This window comes from Scyliorhinus torazame, chromosome 15 (genome assembly GCF_047496885.1).
Source record: "Scyliorhinus torazame isolate Kashiwa2021f chromosome 15, sScyTor2.1, whole genome shotgun sequence".
NCBI classification, from domain to species: domain Eukaryota; kingdom Metazoa; phylum Chordata; class Chondrichthyes; order Carcharhiniformes; family Scyliorhinidae; genus Scyliorhinus; species Scyliorhinus torazame.
This window is the reverse complement of record NC_092721.1, coordinates 152388969-152416097: the sequence shown is the minus strand read 5'-3', so window position 1 is coordinate 152416097 and position 27129 is coordinate 152388969. Positions and strand designations below refer to the sequence as shown.

At 55.4% G+C, this 27129-nt stretch overlaps 1 protein-coding gene and 1 pseudogene across 2 annotated transcripts in view; both read left to right on the top strand.

The window, feature by feature from the left end:
- flt1 (fms related receptor tyrosine kinase 1) overlaps positions 1–27129 on the top strand; it is a 315859-nt gene that overhangs the window by 116958 nt on the left and 171772 nt on the right. The window lies entirely within an intron of this gene.
- On the top strand, positions 1384–13001 carry LOC140391713 (putative nuclease HARBI1; annotated as a pseudogene).

The following is a 27129-nucleotide window of genomic DNA, read 5'->3' as shown; positions in this document are numbered from 1 at the left end:
GGTTCGATTTTCTCCAATGCCTGATCGATGGGCGGTCTTGAGGTGCTCGTTCGCCTCCTTTTGTGTAGGCTCCTGCTGGCGTCGAAGAGTCTGGTTTTGCTTTGTGTGTCTAAATGTTGCTTATTGTTCCCGGGGATTGCACATTAGTATGCAGATGGCTGTTGTTATGTTATGCTGATGGTTGCTGGTATCGATATTGTCTGGCCTTTCCAGAGGTAAATACACAGCCAACGTGCAGCTGCTGGTTTTTGTCTTGTTGGCTGACTTTCCCATCAGCCTTTGCCGTTCGCCATTTTGAATCGGAGTTGGCCATTTTAAGTGGCTACACTCCACTCTCAGACAGTAAAGTTCAGACATGTAAGTTGCTCTAAACTGAAATAATAGAACCCCAAAACATTAATGCCCTTTCGGAAGCTTTGATGAACAAAACATAAGCATCAGCATCCTTGAAGCCACTGCCACAGCTGCAATGTGGAAAGCAGCAGTTAAACATGGAGCTACAGTGCAACGAATACTATGGGGGTGATTCTCCCATGCCACGCCGTCTGGGAGAATCGCTGTGAACGCCAGTTTTTCTCGCGACGCCGTTCCGCCATTCTCCTAACCGACAAGAACGGCATCATCGAGGTAGGCGCCGCGCATGCTGGAGAATCTGTCGAGCAGGCAGTAGAGGCAATTCTCCCAGCACCCCGCTATTCTCCAGCCGGATGGGCCGAGGTCCCTGGGGTCAGGCTGTCGCCGTTCAGCCCTGCTAAATAAATTTGTCAGCCAGTCGTGCTGGCTGACGATGCGGATGAGGGAGGTGAGTAGGCGGGTTGGGAGTTTGGGGGGGGTAAGGGGGTTGGGGGGAAGGGGGTTGGCGGAAGGGGTGTTGGGATGGGTAACGACAGGGCTAAGGAGGATGTGTTGTGGAAAGGAGCAGAGAGAAGGGGGATGGGGTAGGAGAAGGGGGAGAGGTGGGGGAATGAGAGGGGGGAAGGAGGAGGGGGTGGTGCAAATGATGCCACCATCCTGTCTGCTTGGAACGGGGGGGGGGGCCTCCACGGTTGCCCGCAGGACTGAAACCCCCAGCTGGAGTGCCATGGCAGGAAGGTGGTGAAGACACCCTTCCAATTCGAGGGCATAGTGAAGGGCTGTGTCCGCTGGCGCTGCGATGAGGAGGGACGGGGTGAACTGTGCGGGATACGGATACTGTGGGCAGGTGTCACGGTGCGTGTCTGAATGAACCGTGACCAGGCAGCCGGGCACCCATTCATCAAAAGGCCCCTGGCTGCCTACGTGCCAAAGCGCCCGCCTAACAAATTTTGTTGCCTCTCCCTTCCAAACCTCCCACCCCCCTTCAAGTTCATGATGTATTCACAGCAGCCATCGATGTTCGCCGCCATGGCGGCAGCAGCAGCCATGCAGATTGGCATTCGCCTCGGGCTGGCCAGGCGGCTCAGTGAGGGTGCTGCAGAGGCGGATGCAGCAGAGGTAGTGGCTGCGGAGGGCCCTGTGCCAGGCGCTCCTGCTGCAGGCCATCACGCCGGACAACTCCAAGAGGAGGCAGAGGGTGCGAATCACCTCCATGTCGTCGGCCAGGAAGAGGGTGACGACTCCGATCCTGATGGGGCACCAGGGGAGGAGCACGAGCAGGTGGTCGTGCCAAGGCGGCGGAGGCGTCCCGTGCGTCACCATGTCTATCGGGACCGCAGTTCCTTTGAGGACCTAACAGAAGCGGCATGCAGGAGGAGACTCCGATTGGGCCGTGAGATGGTCGGGCATATATGCCACCTAATAGCGCACCTGGCACCACATGGAACGGGGGGAGGACATGCCATCCCAGTGAGAGTGAAGGTCACGGTCGCCCTGAATTTTTTCGCAACCGGCTCCTTCCAGTCGCCGAGCGGGGCCCTTTGTGGAATCAGTCAGCCCTCGGTGCACCAGTGCATCTGGGCAGTTACCAACGGCCTTTATGCCGTCGCGGGATGATACATCAATTTCCCGGAGGAGCACGCGCACCAGGCTGCCAGGGCAGCGCAATTTGCCTCAGTGGCCGGGATCCCGATGGTACAGGGCGTCATGGATGGGGTGCACGTCCACCTGCGTGCACCGACGTGGAACAGGGATGTCTTCCTGAACAGGAAGGGGACATATTCTATGAACGTCCAGGTGGTATGTGACCACAGAATGCGAATAATGCACGTGTGTGCCCAATACCTGGGCAGCATGCATGACGCCTTTATACAGGCGCAGTCCTTCATCCCCGCAATTTTCGAGGGTCACCCCCCCCCCCACCCCTCCCCGGATGAGGTGCTGGTTGCTGGGCGACAGGGTTTATCCGTTGCGTCCGTGGCTGATGACGCCTATACGGAGGCCGCAGACCAACGCAGAGATCAGCTACAATGAGGCCCATACTGCAACCAGGGGTGTCATGGGGAGGTGCTTCGGCCTCCTTAAAATGAGGTTCCGGTGCCTGGACCGCTCTGGAGGCGCTCTACAGTACGATCCCGACAGGGTCAGAAGAATCGTCGTTGCATGCTGCGTCTTGCACAACATCGCCCAACAGAGGGGCGATGTAATGGAGGAGAAAGAAGCGGTGAGCCCGATGAGGGCATCGACTGTGAACATGAGGATGAGGATGAGGAGGAGGAGGAGGTGGATGATGAGGAGGGCGAGGATGGGAGGGCGGCGGGGCACGGACACCACCAGGGTGCGGGATTTGGCCGTTAGGCCGCACAACGCTACCATTTGGGACTGCGAGCACGCGAGGCGTCGATTGCCGCACGTTTCGCACACTAGGGGGAGGGCTTGTTCAGGGCACTCGCACCGTTGACCGCGCGCACAGGCACCACCCAGCACCTCCCTCACCCACCACCCGCACCATCGCACAACCCTACCACACGCGGCACCACTCTCTCGCAACCCCACACCTGCGGCAACTCGTTACTGTCGTTACACTTTTACTTCCGTAAGCGGGTGTGAACAGTGCCATGTTGGATGATGACAGCCCGCTCTGCGATGAGCTGTGAGCTCCGGATCGCGACAGAATGTCTGACTCATGGTCATATCTGAACCCTCCAGCTCCGTGTTCCCTTTATGCATCACGGACACTCCATCACATGCCCATGTGGGGCAGCGGGCGTCGGAGCACTGCGGACGATGGCGTGTTTGGTGTTGGGGGGGAGGGGGCACACCCGGCATCACTCTTGCAATGGGGGGAGGCACACCTGGCCTCACCCTTGCAATGATTTTTGAACACCATCGTCACTGGGCACCCTCACGTCCCCCCTCGGCACCGGACATAGGACAGACGCATGTAGGTTTGGTGTAACAACTTTAATTGTGACATTGAAAGACACGTGCCCTAGCCCCTATTACTAATCTGTGCCCTGCATCCGTGCCAACTTACTACGTGTCTAACTTTTTGGCATTACGGGCCCTATCACTACGTCTAGGTGTTTCCCCAAACGGTACAGCAGGAGTGGAGGCGGACTGCTGAGAATCACGCCCTGCGACGTGGCTCCCCGTCGGCGCGCGCTTCCTGGGGCGGCCCGGCCTGGATGGGCCAGGCTGCTCGGCGTGCGTGCTGGATGGCGTGTTGCCACCCTCCTCTGCCCGCTTCCCACCAGATGCACCAGGGACAGGACGGGGGGAGTGCGAGTGTTCCGGTCCCTCCCTTGCTGGTGTAACGGGGACGGACACCGGAACCTCCACCTCCCTCGGGGTGCCCGGTGGCCCCCGGGCCTCTCTATGGGACGGTGGTGCGTGCGGAGGCAAGCCCCGTTGCACCACCGACACCTGGCGCTGCCAGTCCTGGAGGCCCGCTGTGGAATCGACCAGGGTCTGAACGTTCCCAGCGATGGAGCTCAGGGAGTGTGACATCCCTGTCAGGGACTGTGCTGCCTCCCGCTGGGTCTGCGCGACGCCATCCAGCACATGGGCAAGGCCGCCGATGCTCTCAGCGATGGCCTGCTGGGACTGGGCCATGGCCTGCTGGGACAGGGCCAGACCCCGGAGCGCGGCGGCAATGTCCAGCTGGCTATGGAGCATGGCTGCCTGTAAGAGGGCAGCTCTGTCATGGGCCACGGGTGACGCGTGCACACTAAGCCCCAAGCCCTGAAGAATCTGACCCATGCCCGAGACCGTTTCCCCCATTGTCTCCACCGCGGACGCCACCCGTGCGGTGTCGGCCTGGGTGGCAGCCATGACCGGCACCACTCCCTGCTCGAGGACCCAAATTGACTCCTCCAGCTGCGTCTGCAGTTGCCGGAAGACAGCCGTCATCCCGTTATCTGGTCCCTGGGGTTGCAAATGCATCGGACCTGTGGGTGGGCCTGGAAAGCCCAGGGACCCGGGAACCGTCTGGGCAGCAGCTGGGTGCTGGGCATGGCCTGCCCTCCGACCGCCCAGCCCCTCGGCTGCTCCTACCTCCACCTGCTGTACCGGTTCAGCTGTGTGGTGCGCACCAGTCTGTGACCCAGAAGCCTCGTCACTTACTTGCCCAACCGAGGTGAGTGTATCTGCGATGGCTGAAGTGGTGGGTGACAGCAGTGCCTCGGCCACTAGGTCCTCGTCTGTACCCAGGTCTGGGGTCTCCTGGCTGGAACCTTGGCCGGTGCATTGAGTCCACGGCCCATGTCAGGTGCCGTGCCCCTGTGCCTCGTATGTTGCAAAATCCTCTGTGCGTCACTGTCCTGAGGGGCTGTCCTGTCGCCGTCACTGTCCCGGCTCGCTATACCCTCCTCGTCCGTCTCACTGTCATCTGTGTCATGACTGTCCGTCCTGACGTCTCTGTCTGTCCTCTGTGTGTAACCCCTTGGTGGCCCGGCCTCAGAGGAGGGCCCTCCTGCCCGTGATCCTTCCCCTCTGTCCCGTGCATCCCTGTGGCTGGAAGAGGTTGGAGCTGGACGGCGGCGGGTTGACCGAGCAGTTCCAGGACGGTGCTCCTCTGGCCCTGGAGAACACAGTAAGGCACAATTCGTTAGGCAAGCGGGGTCGTATGTGAGGGGGTGGAGGGGGCAGTGTGAGGGTGTGGACTGTGGGGGTGGTGCAGTGTCAGGCGGTGGGGTGTGAGGGTGCGGATTGTGGGGTTGGTGCAGTGTCAGGCGGTGGGGTGTGAGGGTGTGGACTGTGGGGGGTGGTGCAGTGTCAGGCGGTGGGGTGTGGACTGTGGGGACGGTGCAGTGTCAGGCGGTGGGGTGTGAGGGGATGGACTGTGGGGGTGGTGCAGTGTCAGGCGGTGGGGTGTGAGGGGGTGGTGTGTGAGGGGGTGGGGGTACTGATGGGCTGAGGGACTGCATGCAGACAGGGGATTATCACTTGGTGCTTCGCCTCCGACCTGGCACGGTGCTATCTCCCGGCTGGTGGCTCCCCCAGCAAGGTCAGTGCCCTTTGCTCGTAGACGGTAAGGGGGTGCAGCTCAGGTGATCCCCCTCTGTTCTTGAACGCTCCCTCTGATCGTGAGCTGCCTTGCCCTTGGGGAGTGGGGTGATGAACCTCAGGGTTAGGTGGTCATTAGCACACATGTAAGCACCATTATCACTAGGTGGGGACACTGGGACCCACGCCATGGCACCTGCCCACGGTGTGGGGTGGGGGGTTCATGATGTGTCCCGGGTGCAACGTGGGGCCCCAGCTCCCCCCGCCCCCCCCCCCACCGGGCGTGGGCACAGGGGAGTTGGGGCGTTGCCCGGGGGAAGTGTCAGGGTACTTACCCTCGCTGCCCTCGCGGGGTCATGCAGTTTCTTCCTGCACTGGTCTCCCGTGCGGGGGATGTGCCCCACAGCACTGACCGCCGTCCCGACCTCTCGCCATCCATGCCTCACAGTGCTGCACGGCAGCTGCTGTTCCCCGTCTGGGGAAGAGGATGCCCCGGCGCTCCTCCACAGCCTCCAGAAGTGCCTCCAGGTCGCTGTCCCGGAAGCGGGGAGCAGCGCGATGGGGCTCATCCATCTCCGACCTCGGTGTCTTTGTGCCGATCCGCGCACTTCCTCTTACACAGCATGGCGTCGCCCTGGCGTCGCGCGATGACGCCGCTGGTCTTTCGCCATGCCCACCGCGTTTCCCGTGGTGCCGCTGCTGGCCCCTTTTCTGTCCCTGAATCGGTCGCCCCCTATATCTATTAGGCCATTCTTGTGGGATTCTAAGTAACACTATAAGACATATGAACAAATAAATTATTCCCTGTTAGACTGGAATTTTGCACCCATTTAACATGTTAAGGATATGAAATATTCTTGTTAAAATTAAGTTGAAGTTGCAGCCAGATAACACTATGGATCGACTAGCTGCAACTTCCAGAAATGCACATATACATGGCTAATATTTATTATACATCTCCGCACAGATAATACAGAATGTTTGCACGACAGCATGCTGCTCTGTTACATCCCATCTTAATAAAGGGTCAGTGTATAGGTACCACAATGTGATGATGTCATATCAAGCAGTGTACTTAATAGAATAATTTAATTAAGGAATTTTGGCAGTCCATTTAATCTATTTCAAGATAGCTGAAATTCTACAACCATTCGCTGGTGGTGTGAGTTTCTTCCTGCACTGGTCTCCCGTGCGGGGGATGTGCCCCACAGCGCTGACCGCCGTCCCGACCTCTCGCCATCCATGCCTCACAGTGCTGCACGGCAGCTGCTGTTCCCCGTCTGGGGAAGAGGATGCCCCGGAGCTCCTCCACAGCCTCCAGAAGTGCCTCCAGGTCGCTGTCCCGGAAGCGTGGTGTGAGTCTCTGGTCCCGCCAGCAGCACACCCCCACCCTTGTGTTTCCCAGCAGCGTGGGGTGGCTTTAATGGGAATTCCCATTGACAGTGCTGGGAGCAGAGAATTCTGCTCAGGCGAATGGTGCGCTGCCTCCCGCCAGCGAAAACACACGACTGGGAGGCTGAAGAATCCCGCTCAATGTATAGAGGAACATAGGACTTAGGAGTAGGCTTTTCGGCCCTTTGAGCGTGTTGCACCATTTGATAAGATCATGGCTGAAGTGATTTGGGCCTCAACTCCACCTTCCTGTCTGCCCTCCCCATAACCCTTGAGTCCCTTGCCTATCAAAACTCTTTCTAACTCAGCCTTGAATAAATTCAGTGGCCTAACCTCCACTGCTTTCTGTGGAAGAGAATTCCACAGCCGAACAACCGTCTGAGAGAAAACATTTTTCCTCATCTCCATCTTAAAAGGTAGACCTCATTTTTTAAACTATGTTTCCTAGTTCTCATCTCTCACATCTACCCGGTATCCACCCGGTCAAGTCCCCTCAGAGTCTTATATGTTTCAATAAGGTCACCTCTCAGTCTTCTAAACTTCAATCGGTATAGGCCCAACTTAAGAGCATAAGACAATAAGACATAGGAGCAGAATTAGGTCACTCGGCCCATTGGGTCTGCTCCGCCATTCAATCATGGCTGATTTGTTTCTCATCCCCATTCTCCTGCCTTCTCCCCATAACCCCCGAGCCCCTTATATGTTTCTTTTTCAAACATTATTAAAATAAATCTATTCACTTGATTTCATGGGTGAGATTCTCCGACCCCCCGCCGGGTCGGAGAATCGCCGGGGGCTGGCGTGAATCCCGCCCCGGCCGGTTGCCGAATTCTCTGGCACCGGATATTCGGCGGGGGCGGGAATCGCACCACGCCAGTTGGCGCCCCCCACCCCCCGCGATTCTCCGGCCCGGATGGGCCGAAGACCCGCCGCTAAAATGCCTGTCCCGCCGGCGTAGGTTAAACCACCTACCTTACCGGCGGGACAAGGCGGTGCGGGTGGGCTCCGGGGTCCTGGGGGGGCGTGGGGCGATCTGGCCCCGGGGGGTGCCCACCGATCCGCGGGCGGGCCTGTGACATGGGGGCACTCTTTTCCTTCCGCCTTCGCCAAGGTCTCCACCATGGCGGAGGCGGAAGAGACTCCCTCCACTGCACATGCGTGGGAATGCCGTCAGCGGCCGCTAACGCTCCCGCACTTGCGCCGCCCGGAGATGTCATTTCCGCCAGCTGGCGGGGCGGAAATCCCTCCGGCGCGGGCCCAGCCCCTTAAGGTTGGGGCTCGGCCCCCAAAGATGCAGAGCATTCCGCACCTTTGGGGCGGTGCGATGCCCGACTGATTTGCGCCATTTTGGGCGCCAGTCAGCGGACATGGCGCCGATACCGGAGAACTTCGCCCCATGTGTCTCCTATTAATTGAATTAAGGGGCGAAATTCTCCCCCAACGGCGCGATGTCCGCCGACTGGCGCCAAAGACGGCGCCAATCAGACGGGCATCGCGCCGGCCCAAAGGTGCGGAATGCTCCACATCTTTGGCGGCCTAGCCCCAACATTGAGGGGCTAGGCCGACGCCGGAGGGATTTCCGCCCCGCCAGCTGGCGGAAATGGCGTTTGTTGCCCCGCCAGCTGGCGCGGAAATGCAGCGCATGCGCGGGAGCGTCAGCGGCCGCTGACAGTTTCCCGGCGCATGCGCGGGAGCGTCAGCGGCCGCTGAAAGTTTCCCGCGCATGCACAGTGGGGAGAGTCTCTTCCGCCTCCGCCATGGTGGAGGCCGTAGCGGAGGCGGAAGGGAAAGAGTGCCCCCACGGCACAGGCCCGCCCGCGGATCGGTGGGCCCCGATCGTGGGCCAGGCCACTGTGGGGGCACCCCCCAGGGTCAGATCGCCCCGCGCCCCCCCCAGGACCCTGGAGCCCGCCCACGCCGCCTGGTCCCGCCGGTAAATACCAGCTTTGATTTACGCTGGCGGGACAGGCAATTTCTGGGCGGGACTTCGGCCCATCCGGGACGGAGAATTGAACGGGGGGTCCCGCCAACCGGCGCGGCCCGATTCCCGCCCCGCCCAATCTCCGGTATCGGAGACTTTGGCGGGGGCGGGATTCACGGCGGCCAACGGCCATTCTCCGACCCGGCGGGGGGTCGGAGAATGACGCCCAAGGTTCCAATTTTTTTTCTCTTAGAGCTTGCAAGTTTGAAATCTGACACTGTGCCTGTATTTTTTTAAATTCTGGGACAATAAACTAATCTTATAAAATTGAGATGGTGGTGTACCACAGATATATCAGTGATCCAGGATACAAATTCCAATGGTCATTGTAGCCTTGATTTTCTATAGCTGGTATTTTAAGGCTACCATTAGCCTGCTTAAAATAATTTACCCATGTTAAAATAAGTGAACTTGCTATGAACACCTTCCAAAACAATTAAATTATTTTTTAAAATAAGGAGACCAAAACTGTACACAGAACTCCATGGGCGGCATTCTCCGAAGCCGCGCAGGCTGGGAGAATCGGCGTTCGCGCCATTTTTTCACGTGTTGCCGGCGCGCGATTCTCCGAGGTGCGGAGAATCGCCGCCGTTCGCGCCAGCGCGTTTGGCGTGGCGCCAGTCGCTATCCGCGGCCGGGCCGCCAAGTCTCCGGCCCGGATGGGCCGAGCAGCCGCGCGTAAACGGCCTAGTCCCGCCAGCGATTTCCACACCTGGCCGCTGCCGACAGGTACTCGTCGCGAAGGCTTGGGGGGCGGCCTGTGGGGAGGGTAGGGGGGATCCGTTTCCGGGGGGGGGCCTCCGATGGGGTCTGTCCCACGATCGGGGCTCACCGATTGGTGGGTCGGCCTCTCCCCTCCCGGGCCTACTTACTTGCACGAACGGCCCCAGAACCCCGGCGACAAGTTGGTGAGGGGCCGGAGTGCTCTGCGAGGCTACCACACATGCGTCGGTTGGCACCGGCGCCACTGCGCATGCACGGATCCCGCAGCGCCCAGTTCGCGCCGGGATCTGCGGCTGGAGTGGTGCGAACCACTCCAGCGCCATGTTGGCCCCCTGTAGGGGCCAGAATTCATCGTGGGAGCGGCCTGTTCATGCCGTCGTAAACGCGACGGCATGGACACTGTGCCTCCATTTCGGAGAATCCCGCCCCATACATGGGCTGTAAAACTTCCCTACTTTTATATTCCATTCCCCTTGCAATAAATGGCAACATTCCATTTGCTTTCTTCGTCACTTGCTCTACCTGCATACTAAGATATTGTGATTCATGTATCAGAGCACCGAGATCCCTCTGTACCACCATGTTCTGCAATCTCTCTCCATTTAAATAGCATATTCTTCCTGCCAAAGTGGACAATTCCACATTTCCCCACATTATACACGATCTGCCAAATCTTTACTCACTCACTTAACCTATCTATATATGTTTGTAGACTTTTTGCCTCTTGTTAACTTACTGTCCTACCTATCTTTATGTCATTAGCATATTTAGCAATCATACAGCCAGTTCCTTCATTCAAGGCATCGGTACAGATTCTAAATAGTGGAGCTCAACACTGATCCCTGTAGCATTCCACGAGTTACAGCTTGCCAACCCGAAAAGGACCCATTTATCCCAAGTGTGTGCTTCCTGTTAGCTAACCAATCTTTTATCCATGTTAACATGTTACCCCCTATTTTGTGTGGTAACTTTTGATGTGGCACCTTATCATATACCTTTGGGAATTCCAAGTACACTACATCTACAGGCTCCCCATCTACATGCTTTACCAGTGAAAATGATCTTGTATAAAAATATCATACCAATAAATGAATCCAATTACTGAGAAAGGCATTATATAAATGGCGAATTGGAGCACAATTCAATAAATAATGGGCGGGATTCTCCGACCCTCCGTGCCAGAATCGCGCCCGGCGCGGCGGTGGAGAATAGCCATTCATGCCAGAAATCCGGCCCGCGGACCCGCCAGTCGCGCGCAGCGCGCACGGTCGATGCGGCACTGGTCGGGGGCCGTTGGAACAGGCCCCCGCAGCGATTCTCCGCGGTCGACCGGTCGAACACCCGCCGGCGTGGTTTACATCTGGTACCACCCACGAACACGGTGGCGGTCCTGGTGGGGGGCGGAGGGAAATCTGATTCCCGGGGGGGAGGGCCTCAGCGGTGGCCAGACCCACGAACGGGGGCCACCGATTGGCGGGCCATCGCGATCTGGTGGGGAGGTACCTTCCTCCGCGCGGCCCGTTATGTGGCTCCGCCATGTCTGCGGTGCCTGCGCCGAGGTGGGCCTCCGTGCGCATGTGCGGAACTGCTTGCCGCCGCCATGCGCATGAGCGGCCGCGCGGTCTGGACAGCAGGGCCCCGCCGGCAGCCAGAGCTGCGGAATGCATGTCGGGGCTCTGCTAGCCCCCTGGAAAACAGAGAATCACCCCTGACTTTTGAGGAAAAAGTCCGGAGTGATTCTCGCCCATTTTCCAGCGAGCGTGTGGACTTAGTCCCCAAAAGAGAGAATCCCGGCCAATGTTTTTTTGAGACTTAATTTAATTCTCTGGGTATTTAAATTCTCTGAGGCTTTGTTAAACGATTTGTTAAATCTGTTTATTGTATATAAGATTGTGACAGTTTACTACATCTGTAGTTTTCATCAAAAAATATTGAGGTGGAAATTCAATTTCATTTAAGGGAGACTAATAATCCAGCAAATCCTACACTGGTTTTCTACAAAAATGTCCCTCAATTCAAATTTATTTTCTTTGCTGAACTCTCATTTGAATACAGCTGTTAATTTAGTTAGCCTAACAATTGAACTAGTTTGTCACATAATTCTATTCTCATAGGGGGATCCACTGTTTTACTTTCTTATATAGTAATGTCAGATGATTAGTTAGAAAGAATAGGCGATGTGTGTGTGGTAGTCACCACTAGTTTTATTATATGTATTACGGTAAGACACATATACTAGAGGTACGGGGGTAAATCCCTGCCTGCTGGCTCCGCCCAGTAGGCGGTGTATAAATGTGTATGTTTGCCGGTGCTGCAGCCATTCTGGTTCCAGCTACAGGAGGCACAACATCTTTGCTCAATAAAGCCTCAATTATTCCACTACTCTCGTCTTTGTGGTAATTGATAGTGCATCAGTGTGTGACTTAAACCTTGACAGTTTTGATGGGGGTGGGGCGTGGGGGAAGTAAAGTTGCAATGGTACAAGTTATGAGGGGAATAAACAGATACCTAGCAACAGAGTCAGAAGCAGAGTGAGAGCTTCCTGCTTAATTTTAGTACAAACCAGTTTGAAAGACTTTGCTACTTAGAAAAAGCAGATAGCTTAGTAACAGCGATGACATGATACAGTTTGTTATTTCCTATGTAACAAAGAGCATTCTGAAATAGGGTTGAACTATTTTGTTTGCATCGTAATCATCATTGAGCCCTACAGTGCAGAAGGAGTCCATTCGGCACATCAAGTCTGCATCGGCCCTACGCCGATAGAGCACCCTACCTAGGCTCAATCCCCCACCCCATATTAACTATTAAAAAATCCTCTGGGTATGCATTTGGCTCTTAAATAAATATATATATATATTTAAAATAAATTTAGAATACCCAATTTTATTTTTCAATTTAGGGGCAATTTAGCATGGCCAATCCACCTACCCTGCACATCTTTTGGAATGTGGGGGTGAAACCCACGCAGACACAGGGAGAATGTGCAAACTCTACATGGACAGTGACCCAGGGCCAGGATTCGAACCTGGGACCTCAGCACCATAGTCCCAGTGCTAACCACTGTGCCATGTGCCACCCGGCTTTTAAATGTATATGATCATATAGGATATACAACAAAGAAATAGGCCATTTGTCCCACCCAGTTCGTACCGGTCTTTATTCTCCACTTGAACATCTTTCCTTCTTTCCTCATCTAAATCTACCATCATAACCATCTACTTCCTTTTTCACATGCTTGTCCAGCTTCTCCTTAAAACTCATCGTCACGTTTCCAATTAGTAAAATAGGGCAGGGCATACTGCCTCCAATTTAATACAATAATGTGTCTAGCCCAGTGTTTTTCAAACGTTTTTTTTAAGGGAATAGTGTAGATGGGCTTTAGAGTGGTTTCTCAGGTCGGCGCAACATCGAGGGCCGAAGGGCCTGTACTGCGCTGTAATGTTCTATGATATAACCATTCCCTGCGGTAGCAAGTTCCATATTCTCACAGTCTTTGTGTAAAAATAAATCTTCTGAATTGTCTCATTAGATTATTCATTAGTCTGTCTCATCCAAGATAGGAGAAAGGCAATTGAAGGTATATGCAAGGTTCTGGCCGGGATTCTCTAAAATTGCGGCTAAGTGTTGAGGCTGGTGTATAAACACCGGAGTGTTTCATGCCGGGTCAACGGGCCTCCTGGCCCAGCGATTCCATGGCCCACAGGGGGCCAGCACGGCGCCAGAGTGCTGCACGCAGCGCCGGCGCCGATATGCGGCCCTGCACTGTCGGATCGCCACGCGCATGCACGGATCCGGGGCCGGCAGTGCAGGTCCGCGGCGGCCGCTTCCGCACCAGGCCCGTGCAACATGGCGGAGCCACACAGCAGGCCGACGCGGAAGAAGGTAGGCCCCGTTCCCGGATCGTGCGCGCCCGCCAATCGGTGGCCCCCGATCGTGGGCCTGACTGTCGTGGAGGCCCCCTCGCCGGAGTCTGTTTCCCCCCCCGCCCGCCCACCAGGACGGCCACCGCAGCCGCGGGTCCGAGCTCCCACCGTGTGGAACCATGTTAGAACCACGCCAGCGGGAACTCGGCCGGTTGACTGTGGAGAATCGCCGCAGGGGCCTCTTTCAACGGCCCCCGACCGCCGCCGGTCGCCGGAGAATCGCGTCCCGGCGTCGAACCGGCATCGTGGGCCGTCTCGATGTCAACTCCGATTCTCCGAGCCGGCGCGGACTCGGAGAATCCCGGCCACAGTATCCAGTTCACACAATGTGACTTACCACTGACATAACCTTGAAGCATAAAATGGCATTGCTCCAATGCTGCTGGAACTCCCTCCTTAACAGTACTGTGGGTGTATCTACACCAGACAGATTGCAGCGGTTCAAGAAAGCAGCTCATCATCATCCTCCCAAGGACAATTAGGGATGGGCAATAAATGCTGGCCCAGCCAGACAAACCCACATTCCATGAATTAATTAAAATGATTAACCCAAAAGTAACAGTTTAAGTTTGTTCCATGTATGTGAAATTATAAACAACACCGCATTTCAGAATATGATACAGATTGAATGTTCAATTAAGGTACAATAGGTGCAAAATGGATTGACACAATTGCAATGCAATACAATTTTGAAAATATAAGGCTGGATTCTCTGATTCTGCGGCTATGTCCGTCTGGTCGTACGCCCAGTGGGGGGCTAGCAGCCTTGCCACATAAAGCCCCGGCTTTACCTGCCGACATGGACGCGCCATACAACATGATGCCGGCCGCACGCGGACCTGGCCTGCCAAATAATGCCCCCTGTAATCCCCCCAGCCTCGCCGAAGCCTCCCCTGCCACGTAACAGCTCCCCCCTCTTCCCCCTCCGACTGTGGCGGCGCTGGACACAGTCCACAGCCACCACACCAGGTTTACGAAAAGTGAGAAAACACGTATCCCACGCCGTTGGGAAGTCGGCCCATCGGGGGCGGGGCATCGGGGAGGGCCTCAGGTGATGACATCCTGAGGCCATCCCAACAGCGTGGGGCGTAGTACACCGTTCCTGAGGGGACAGAATATTGGAAAAACGATTTCGCCGTAAAAACGGATTCTCCGGCCGATCGCCAAACGCGATTCCGGTGTCAGTGATCGGAGAATCCCGCCCATAGTATTTTACTTTCATTGGTAATTTGTAGGAAACTGGGGCGGGATTCTCCGCAATCGGCGCGATGTCCGCCGACCGGCGCCAAAAACGGCGCTAATCAATCCGGCATCGCGCCGCCCAAAAGGTGTGGAATTCTCCGCATCTTGAGGGGCCGAGCCCTCACCTTGAGGGGCTAGGCGCGCGCCGGACTGATTTCTGCCCCACCAGCTGGCGCGAAGCTGACTTTGCCGTGCGGCTCATGCACGGGAGCGTCAGCGGCCGCACATGGCATCACGGCGCATGCACAATGGAGGGGGTCTCATCCGCCTCCGCCATGGTGGAGACCATGGCGAAGGCGGAAGGAAAAGAGTGCCCCCACCGCACAGGCCCGCCCGCGGATTGGTGGGCCCCGATCGCGGGCCAGGCCACCGTGGGGGCACCCCCCGGGGCCAGATCGGCCCGCGCCCACCCCAGGGCCCCGGAGCCTGCCCGCGCCGCCTTGTCCCGCCGGTAAGAGAGGTGGTTTGATTCTCGCCAGCGGGACAGGCATTCCAGCAGCGGGACTTCGGCCCATCGCAGGCTGGAGAATCGCCGGGGGGGCCTGCCAACCGGCGCGGTGTGATTCCCACCCCCGCCGAATATCCGGTGCCGGAGAATTCGGCAACCGGCGGGGGCGGGATTCACGCCAACCCCCGGCGATTCTCCGACCCGGCGGGGGGTTGGAGAATCCCGCCCCTGTTATTGAAAACATTGCCTAATCAAATGCCATATCAGCACTGACGAAAAATTGTTTAAATTAAAAAAGTGTTACTATTCAGTTGCAGCGCACTTCAGGGGCGTCATTCTCCGACCTCCCAGCGGGTCGGAGAATGGCCGTTGGCCGCCGTGAATCCCGCCCCCGCCGGTTGCCGAAGTCTCCGAAGGGAGAAAAGTCGGCGGGGCGTTAATGTCGCCACTGCCGCGGAGAATGTCATGGGTCTGCGCAAGGCAGCCGATTTTCGGCCTGCCGATATTCTCCCTTCCGGATGGGCCGAAGTCCCGTCGACGTGATGACCGTTCACGTCGACGTAAATTAAACCTCCTTTTCATCGGCGTGACCCGGTGCTCCAGGCTCACGCCGACCAGCGTGGAGGTGAGTGACGGCCTGGGGGGTTGGCTCTGGGCAGGCAATGGCGTGGGCGCAGTCTGAATGCGTGAGGAGAGGTGTGTCTCGGGTTGTGTGTGTGTGTGTGCGGCGGGGGGGGGGTTTTGTTAGAGTAGGCTGGGCTCCGGGGGAGTGCCGGGAAGGGGTCCGTGCCGGGGAGGTGGATGGGGGGTCCGTGCCGGGGTGGAGGTTGGGGGGGGGTCCGTGCCGGAGTGGAGGTTGGGGGGGGGTCCGTGCCGGGGTGGAGGTTGGGGGGGGGTCCGTGCCGGGGTGGAGGTTGGGGGGGGGTCCGTGCCGGGGTGGAGGTTGGGGGGGGGTCCGTGCCGGGGTGGAGGTTGGGGGCTGGTCCGTGCCGGGGTGGAGGTTGGGGGGGGGTCCGTGCCGGGGTGGAGGTTGGGGGGGGGGTCCGTGCCGGGGTGGAGGTTGGGGGGGGGTCCGTGCCGGGGTGGAGGTTTGGGTGGGGTCCGTGCCGGGGTGGAGGTTGGGGGGGGGGGGTCCGTGCTGGGATGGAGGTTGGGGGGGGATCCGTGCCGGGGTGGAGGTTGGGGGGGGGGGGTCCGTGCCGGGGTGGAGGTTGGGGGGGGGGTCCGTGCCGGGGTGGAGGTTGGGGGGGGGTCCGTGCCGGGGTGGAGGTTGGGGGGGGGGTCCGTGCCGGGGTGGAGGTTGGGGGGGTCCGTGCTGGGGTGGAGGTTAGGGGGGGGTCCGTGCCGAGGAGGGGGATGGGAGGGCAAGTGAGTTGGTCCACCTGGCCAGGTGCCAGCCTCCAACAGTTGGACCCATGCGGTCCATGCCACCTGGCTGGGGGGAGGAGGGGATATGGGCAATGATGACATGTCGTCGTTCCCCTCCCCCCCACCAGGCCATCATGTTTTCAGATCATCCAGCGATGTTGGCCGCCCTGGCGGCAGCCGCTCATGTCTATGTTGCCCTGGATGAGGAGGAGGAGGAGGAGGAGGAGCGTGCCAGAGAGGTGGCGCAGGCTGCCGCAGAGGGGCAAGCGGCAGCCGCCCAGGCTGGAGGGACACCTGACCGACAGGACGAGGAGGGGGAGGAGGATGCCGCGGCCCCACGGCAACGGAGGCACCCGAGGGCGCCCCGTGTGTACCGGCCCCGGCAGTCATACCAGGACCTCATGGACCGGGAATGCAGGAGGAGACTCCGGATGAGCCGGGAAACCGTGGCACACATCTGCCACCTGCTGGCACACCTGTCACCGCGTGGCACTGGCGGGGGACACCCTCTCCCCGTGTCCGTCAAGGTTACGGTGGCCCTGAACTTTTATGCAATGGGGTCATTCCAGGCACCGAGTGGGGACCTGTCCGGCATATCGCAGACATCGGTGCACCGCTGCATCCGGGCAGTGACAGATGCCCTAAATGCCATGGCGCACCGCTACATCCGCTTCCCCGTGGACCGGGCCAGCCAAGATGCCCGGGCCGTGGGCTTCTCTGCCGTGGCCGGGTTCCCCATGGTCCAGGGCGCGATCGATGGGATGCACGTCGCCGTGCGGCCACCTGCAGATAACAGGGCCGTGTTCACTAATAGGAAGGGGACCTATTCGATGAACGTACAGGTGGTCTGTGACCACCGCATGATGATCCTGCACGTCTGCGCCCATCACCCAGGCAGTGTACACGACTCATTCGTGTTGTCGCGGTCATCCATCCCCGGCATGTACGAGGGACGCCATCCCCGGCTGAGGGGCTGGTTGCTGGGCGATAGGGGCTACCCATTGCGATCGTGGCTGATGACGCCTATACGGAGGCCACGCGATGAGGCGGAGAACCGCTACAATGATGCACATGTAGCGAAAAGGGGAGTGATAGAGAGGTGCTTTGGCGTGCTGAAGATGCGTTTCAGGTGCCTGGACCTCTCTGGGGGCGCCCTCCAGTATCGGTCAGATCGGGTCGGCCGCATCATTGTGGTGTGCTGCGTCCTGCACAACATAGCCCAGCAGAGGGGCGATGTGCCGCAGGCAGAGGAGGGCGGAGTGGAGGAGCAGCAGGAAGAGGCCCAGTCCTCCCCAGATGAGGGGGATGGGGGCAATGGTCAGGGCAGGCGGGGTAGACACAGGCGGGTGGCTGTCCACCGTTACCGGCTGGCCCAGCGGGCACGGGACAGACTGATAGACGCCCGCTTCACTGACTAGATGGGCGTGGGAATCGGGTAGTATGGCCACAGACCGCACACCATGGCAACAGCCGACCACCCACACCCCCCACCCATCCACCCACCCAGCACCCTCACCCCCCTCCCCAACCCCATCCACCCCACCTGCATGCACACCACCCCCCCCCCCCCATTGCCGATCCACCTGCGGCACAACGGGCCGGGCTCACACAGTTGCGGGTGGACGCGTGTCTATCGCAGGCCATGGAGGATGATGACAACCGCCCTGCGATGAGCTCCTGGCTCTACATCGTTGGACTATGTCTGACCCATGGCCACAGTACCACCATCCACCCGGACCATCCCTGCATGCGGCTGTGACACTGCAGCGCACGGTCCCGTCCTCTGCCCGGGGGATGTTGATGGCGGCCCAGGGGGAAGGGGGCAGACTCACCTGGGGCTGAGGTAAGACCACCCCTCACACACACACTTGCGCTCAACGTACATGACACCCCCGCACACTTTGGACAGAGCACAAAGGCAGCTTCGGTAGGTGTAACATTGACTTTAATAACCAAAGGAGTTCATGCACGTGCCCTAGCCCCTAAAACTCATCTGTGCCCTGCACCCGTGCCAACTTACTCAGTGTCTAATTGTTTGGCCTTACGGGCCCTTTGACTACGTCTACGTGGTTCCCCAGACGGTACAGCAGAACTGGAGGTGGACTCCTGTGATTCCTGCCCTCTGACACTGGATCCCTTTGGCGGCCGTTTCCTGGGGCGTCCTGGCCTAGATGGGCCAGGCTGCGGCCCGGGCGACTGGGATGGCGAGCTGCCAGCCTGTCCTGCCCGTTGCCCACCCGATGCACCTGGGACAGAAGGGGGGGAGTCCGAGGTGTCGCGGTGTACCGGGACCTCCCCTACAGAGGGAGCCGGGACGGACCACACCACCTCCTCCTCCCTCGGGGTGCCCGATGGCCCCCAGGCCTCTACATGGGTGGGGGATGCGAACGGACTGGCCATCCGACGCCCCCCCCGACATCTGGCGCTGCCAGTCCTGGAGGCCCGTGCTGGTATCGACAGGGGTCTGCAGGTTTGCAGCCATGGAGCCCAGGGGGTTGGCAATCCCTGTCTGTGACAGTGCGACGCCGGCTCGCACATGGCCACTGGTGCCGATGCCCTCAGCCATGGCCTGCAGAGACTGGGCCATGGCCTGCTGAGACTGGGCCATGGCCTGCAGAGACTGGGCCATGGCCTGCTGAGACTGGGCTATGGCGTTGAGCGCCTCTGCCATCTGGCGCTGGCACTGGCTCATGGCCTCCTGTGAGAGGGCAGCCATTTCCTGGGCCACAGACGCCGCCTGCACGGAAGGCCCCAGGCCTCGCAAACCGTTCCCCATGTCTGACACCGTCGCACCCATTGCCTCCACCGCGGACGCCACCCGTGCGGTGTCAGCCTGGGTGGCACGCATGACTGGCACCACTCCCAGCTCCTGGACGCGGGTGGACTCCTCCACCTGCGACCGCAGCCGCCGCAAGCCGCCCGTCACCCTCTTCGCTCGTCTCCGGGTCGGTGGTTGCATCGGATCTATGTGTGGGTGTGGTAACTGCAGGAACCCGGGATCCATCTGGGCGGCAGATGTTCGCTTGGGCTGGGCTGCCCTCCGACCGCCCGGTCCCTCTGCTGCTCCTACCTCCACCTGCTGTACCGGGACGGCTGTGTTGTGCGCACCAGTGAGTGTACCAGATGCCTCATCACTAAAGTGCCCAACCGTGGTGAGTGTTTCTGCGATGGTGGAGGGTGTTGGTGACAGCAGTGGCGTTGTGTCGTGCTCTTCGTCCCACTCTGAGTCCATGGCACTTTGGGGTGGGGGTTCGTCTCCACCCATCCACTCTGAGTCACTGTCCGGTATTTCGTCTTCCTGGGTAGTGCTGTCCCGGGTAGGGGTGTCCTGGGTAGTGGTGTCCTGGGTAGTGGTGTCCTGGGTAGTGGTGTCCTGGGCAGTGGTGTCCTGGCTCGGATGTGACGGGGGCCTGTGGCTGCCCCCCTCGTCGCTGGGTGGTCGTTCCCGCACGTGACGGGGGTGTCGTCTCCCTGTTGCTCCAGGTCTCTCCATCTCCCGTGGTGTGCAAGGGGCATCCTGCGGGCGTCGCATGCTGGAGGGTCCGGGTCTCTCCGTCTCCCGTGTTCTCCGAGGGGCATCCTGCGGGCGTCGCATGCTGGAGGGTCCGGGTCTCTCCGTCTCCCGTGGTCTCCGAGGGGCATCCTGCGGGCGTCGCATGCTGGAGGGTCCGGGTCTCTCCGTCTCCTGTGGTCTCCGAGGGGCATCCTGCGGGCGTCGCATGCTGGAGGGTGCGGGTCTCTCCGTCTCCTGTGGTCTCCGAGGGGCATCCTGCGGGCGGTCTGCATCTGCGGGGATGGGTGCCTGGACGTTTGGTCCTGCGATACACAATGAAGCATGCATGGTTAGACATCAGGCAGTGATCTGGTGATACGGGGGAGGGGGATATAGGGGAGGGGGGATATGGGGACGGGCTGTCGGTGGCTCACTCGCTAGTACGCCCCCCGACCTCTGCATCAGCAACCTCCCGGTCCTCAGGTCCGCCAGCCAGTTCCAGGGCCCTTTCCTCGTGTACGGTCAGTGGCCTCTCATCAGCGGGCCCTCCTCCAGTCCTCACATGCTCCCTATTGTTGTGTGCGCGCTTCTCCTGTGGGGGGGGGGGGGCAGGGGTAAAAGGCAACAGTGTTAGGCTGGTATATGAATGCACGCCATCGGTTGCGCGTGCATTGCAGAGGTTAAGGTTAGGGCTGGATTCACTTGGGGATATGGGGGATATGGGGGAGGGGGGGATATGGGGGAGGGGGGATATGGGGGAGGGGGGATATGGGGCAGGGGGGATATGGAGGAGGGGGGATATGGGGGAGGGGGGATATGGGGGAGGGGGGATATGGGGGAGGGGGGATATGGGGAGGGGGGATATGGGGGAGGGGGGATATGGGGGAGGGGGGATATGGGGGAGGGGGGATATGGGGGAGTGGGGGATATGGGGGATATGGGGGAGGGGGGATATGGGGGAGGGGGATATGGGGGAGGGGGGATATGGGGGAGGGGGGATATGGGGGATATGGGGAGGGGGGATATGGGGGAGGGGGGGATATGGGGAGGGAGGATATGGGGAGGGGGGATATGGGGGAGGGGGGATATGGCCCGTATGACGCTGCACGGCGTGAACCACTGCGCAAGCGCGGATCCCGTTACGTCGCTGCTAGCCCATTTCGGGCCGGAGACTATCGACCCATTTTTCCGATGTGACGCAAGTCGGATTTGCGCCGTTTTTTGCGCCGATCGGCGGACTTTCCGCCGATAACGGAGAATTTCGCCCCAGATATTTACAATTGATTTTATACTGGACTTACATTTTAATTCTCTAAGATGCAATAAAGGCGATCGTGCAGTTCATTTCAAGAGTGCCGTGAACTAGTAAAACCTTTTTTTTCTATACGTTTGTCTAAATTCAACTTCACCTCATTTACTACACAGAATATGAAAGTTCTAGATTTTGTGTGACAGAAAGAAACTGCAAGTGGCAATTAGTATTCATAGACATATTAACCTTGTCTGTTATGACCCCTAAGTGGGCAGACACGGCATGTATTGGAACAAATCTGTGTAGATCAGTCTTGCCAGGTCTCTTCCCATGTTGTGCTTGACATGCATTTCCGGTCAGGATATCATCAGGCGCCAGAAGCTCCTGCCAGAATTAGGTGGAAACTTCATTATAATACGAATACAGGCTCTTAAATTCACTGAAATGCATTTGAAGTCCAGGGTTGCTGGACTGATCCTGTCAATAAAAATGTGTTAAAGAGACAATCGGCAACTTTCAGGCGCTATTCAAAATTGTCATTTTGTTTTACATTTGCTATTACGTTTATTCATGGACAATTCTGAGTAAAAGAGCTTTTTAGAAATTCATTTGGTGCACTCACACGCACATTTGAAAGCAAGTATCCTGTGAAAGAACGGGTGGTTCTGTGGAAATTCCTCCATATTTGTGCTTTTTCGATGAAGAGGGAGAAGAATGTAGGAATGCACAAGACAGCTTACATTATCAGAAGATTATGCATTTTCATCATTAGCCCCATAAATACATTGGTAAACAATAAAAATTTGTGCGTGAAATTATTTGAGTAAAAATGTTCGCAGAGACTTTGCTTACTTAGGGAAGCTGTGATAGAGTATGGCACAGCCAGTGGTGGGTAAGGTCACTCCAGTCCTGAAATTGTTCACCTTGGGCTCCTTCTAGGCTGCTACATGATCATTATTAGTCAATGTGTAGTTCACAGATGGATTATGCAGATGACTGTTGCCAGAACAAGCTGCCTTTGTGCATGACTGGCAACTGCTGTGGGGTCTCAAGCTTTTTTCCAAATGATAGCAAATATTGGCACACTTGTTTGCAGTCAAGTAGCCCTACATACTCCTGCATGCATGAATTTCAAAGGGTACTACCCAACTGCTCCATCTACAGTTCCTCTTTGACCAAGTGTGGAGGGCCATGTTTGGGGGAACATGCACTTCACCAGCAGTCACATTACTTTAATTTTGAGACAACCTATCATGCCTCCATTATTTGGTTCACAAATCGAACACCAATATGAGCTTATACAGCACCTTCAGCGTAGTAAAATATTCTGAGGTGCTTCACAGGAGGGTTATCCAACAACATTTCACTTCAAACCACAGAAGGAGATATTAGGACATATGCCAAAAGCTTAGTCAAAGAGGTAGGCTTTGTAGATTCATACAAACGTTACAGCATAGATGGGAACATTCAGCCAAGCATATCTGTGCTGGCTCTCTGAAAGACCAGTTTATCTAGTACCGCTCCCTCACCTTCTCCCTGTAGCGCTGCAGGTTATTTTCTTTTCCCTGTTAAATGCCATGGCTGAATCTGCCTCCATCACACACTTAGACAATGGATTCAAGATCCTAACCACAGGCTTTTTGCAATGGCGTAGTGGTATTGTCACTGGACTAATAATCCAGAGACCCAGGCTAATGCTCTGGAGACCCAGGTTCAAACCCCACCATGGCAGATGGTGAAGTTTGAATTCAATAAAAGTCTGGAATTAAACGTTTGACGATGACCATGAAACCATTGTTGATTAGTGAACCCATCTGGTTCACTAATATCCTTCAGGGAAGGAAATCTGCAATCCTTACCTTGTGGCCTACATGTGACTCCAGATGGGCAGCAACATGGTTGACACTGAACTGGGCAATAAATGCTGACCCAGGCAGCGACACCTCATGATTTAATTTTTTTTAAATTACTTTAAATCTGTGCCCTCAGGTTCTCAATCCTTCCACCAATGGGAACAATTTCTTTCTATGTATTCTGCCCAGATCCCTCATGATTTTGATTACTTCCACCGAATCTACCCTCAAACTTCTCCTCCAAGGAAAACAGGCCCAGGCCTAACTTTTCTAATCGTTCTACACAACTGAAGGTCCTCATCCCTGAAACCACTCTCATGAATCTTTTTTGTACTTTCTCTGATTTCTTCAAATCGTTCTTAAAGTGTGGTGGCCCCTGAACGTAATACTCCAATTGAGGCCAAACCAGTTTTATACAGGTAGATCATAACTTCCTTGCTCTTATACTCTATGCCTTTATTTATGAAGGTCAAGATCCTGTGTATTTTACTAGCTGCTCTCAACCTTCAATGATTTGTACCTATATACCCACAGGTCCCTCTGTTCCTGCACTCTTTTAGAATTGTCTTCCTTATCTTATATTGACCCTCTACATTCTTCATATTAGAATTAATCACAGCACACTTCTCTGCATTAAACTTCAACTGATACTTGTCTGTCCATTCCACCAACCTGTCTATTTCCTTTTTTGGATTGGATTGGATTTTGTTTATTTTCACGTGTACCGAGGTACAGTGGAAAGTATTTTTCTGCGAGCAGCTCAACAGATCATTAAGTGCATGAAAAGAAAAGGAAATAAAAGAAAATACATAATAGGGCAACACAAAGTACACAATGTAACTACATAACACCGGCATCGGGTGAAGCATACAGGGGTGTAGTGTTAATAAGGTCAGTCCATAAGAGGGTCATTTGTTTTAATCCTCCTCACTGTTCACAATATTTCAGAGATTTGCATTGTCTGCAAATTTGAAATTGTACCTCATACACCAAGGTCTAGATCATTCATGTTTCAAAAAAAAAAAACAGGGGTTCGCACCCCAACCAATGGAGAACTTAATAAAGATTATTATTATTATAAACCTTCCTCGTGCCTGAAAAACAACCACTCACCACCACTTTCTCTTTCCTGTCATACAGCCAATTTTGTATCCATGTTGTTACTGTCCCTTTTAGTCCATGAGTACTAACTTTATCAAATGCCTTTTGGAAGTCCATGTACACCACATCAACCATATCACCTTCATCAATCCTCTCCGTTACTTCATCAAAAAACATACATAAGTTAAATAAACATGATTTTCCCTGAACCAATCTATGCTTATTTTCCTTAATTATCCAACATTTGGTAAGGAACTATTAATGTTGTCCTGAATCATCTTTCAAATGCTTCCTCACCACCAAGATTGAACTGACTAGTTACTGGGTTTATCTTTTAACATTTACAATTCTCTAGTCCTCTGACACCACCCTTGTATCTAAGGAAAATTGGAAAATTATGGCCCGTGGCTCTGCAATTACACCTGCACTTCCATCACTATCCTTGGATGCATCTCATCCGGTCTGGTGCCTTATCAAATTTAAAGGAGTCTGCTTTCCACTGCCTCCTTCTTAAAAATGTTAAAACAATCAACTGTCTGAACAACCTCCTTTTTCACCATGGCCTGCACAGTGCTTTCTTCCTTGGTAAGAGCAGATGAAAAGTACTAACTTAGTTCCCCAACCATGCTCATGCCCCCACGTGTAATTACCATTTTTGGTATCTAATTGGTCCTACTCCTTTATCACCCTTTTACTCTTTATATGCCTGTAGAAAAACTTTGCATTTCAAAGAACAATACAGCATGGGAAAAGGACCTTAGGCCTTCCAAGCCTGTACCGGCCCTGATACCACCCTTGGCCAAAACCCTCAGGACATCCTAGTACCATATCCCTCTATACCCATCCTATCCATGTATTTGTCGAGATGGCTTTTGAATACTGTTAATGTATCTGCGTCCACAACATCCCCTGGCAGCGCGTTCCAGGCACTTACCACCCTCTGGGTAAAAACCCTGCCTCGCATATCTCCTCTAAACTTTGCCCCACGGACCTTAAAGCTAATGACTGACCCCCTCACCCTGGGAAAGAGTGCCTGCCTATTCACTCTATCCATGCCCCTCATAATCTTGTAGACCTCTATCAGGTCGCCCCTCAACCTCCGTCGTTCTAATGAAAACAGTCCGAGTCTATTCAGCCTCTCCACATAGCTAACATCCTCCATACCAGGCAACATCCTGGTTAACCTCCTCTGCACCCTCTCCAAAACCTCCACATCCTTCTGGTAGTGTGGCAACCCGAATTGTGCGTAAAATTCCAAGTGCGGCCTTACCAAGGTTCTATACAACTGTAGCATGGCTTGCCAGTTGAGTTTTTATACTTGATGCCGTGTCCAATGAAGGCAAGCATTCCGTATGCTTTCTTGACTAACTTGTCCACTTGTGTTGCCACTTTCAATGATCTGTGGACTTGTGCACTCGGACCGCTCTGATGTTCCATATTCCTAAGAGTTTTTTCCTTTTATGTAATTGTCAATTTCTTCCTATACACTTGTTTAGTTTCTTTTATTTGCTTTTTCAATTTCCCTCTGAACCTTCTGTATTGAGTCTATGATTTTCAATTATATTATCCACCTGACAACTACCATCGACAGATTTGTACACCCTACCTTTCCCTCGCAGGGGGAATGAACTTTAACTGATTCTGTACTATCTCTTTTCATGATTCTGTAAAGGCAGCCAATTGTTCGTTACAATTTTGCCTACCAGTCTGTGCTTGCAATTTATCTGGATTAAGATTAATTCTCACTCCATTGAAGTTGGCTGTTCTCCAATTAATCATTCTTATTCTGTATTGTTCCTTGTCCTTTCCATAGCCAACCTAAACCTCATGATGCAATGATCACTATTCCCTAAATTCTCCCCACTGACACTTGATCCACTTGTCCCACTCTTTCCCAAGAACCAGGTCCAGCCGTGTCTCTTTTCTTGTTGGACTGGAAACATGCTGTTGTCGAAAATTTTCCCAAACACACTCGAGGAACTCTCCCTCCTCTCTGCCCATTACACTACTACTATCGCAGCCTATAGATCATTAAAGTCTCCATTATAACTATACTATGATTCTTGCACTTCTCTGTAATTGCTTTTAAAATTTAAAATCTTCTCCCACTATAGGTGGCCTAAAGATTACACACAGCAATGTAATTGCACATTTCCCCCCTTTTTAAATTTGTTCATGGGACGTGGGTGTCGCAGGCTGTGCCAGCATTTGTTGCCCATCCCTTATTGCCCTTAAGTGGCAGTTAAGAGTCAACCACATTGCTGTGGGTCTGGAGGCACATGTAGGCCAGACCAGGTAAGGATGGCAGATTTCCTTCCCTAAAGGACATTAGTGAACCAGATGGGTTTTTACAACAATCGGCAATGGTTTCCTGGTCATCATTGGTGGAAGGATTGAGAACCTGAGGGCACAGATTTAAAGTAATTTTTAAAAAATTCACCCACAGCATATGGGTGTCGCTGCTTGGTCATCATTTATTGTCCTTCTGCACTTCTGGTGTCCCCCCCCCCCGCAGCGCGATTCAAGTCGCCACCCCCGGATCTCTGGGTCCCCTCCTCCGCCTGAGCACAGGAGTGACCCTTCCCCCCTCCCCCCTGAGACCCACCCAGAGACCCTATAAATAAAGAGACTCCTCCTGAGATCTCCTAAATAAGGAACTCCCACAGAGACCCCCGAAACAAAGAGACCCCCACAGATACCTGCTAAATAAAAGAGACCCCTGCACTGACTGCCCCTCCCCGGAAAAGTGCCCCCTATCAGAAAGCCCCAGATGAGAGACTCCTACCTGGAAGCTAGAGAGCAATCCAGACAGAGGCAGTGAAAAACATGAATGCTCTAAAACTCACCTGGGCATATACCTGCTAGCTCAGGCAGAGGAAGCAGCACCTGCCAATTCCTGGAAAGAGAAAATCAGTCAGCTGAGTTTAAACTCCCTCAGATCTTTGATCTGCAAGCCATTCATTTATTTCTCTTTGATATTAATTTTAAT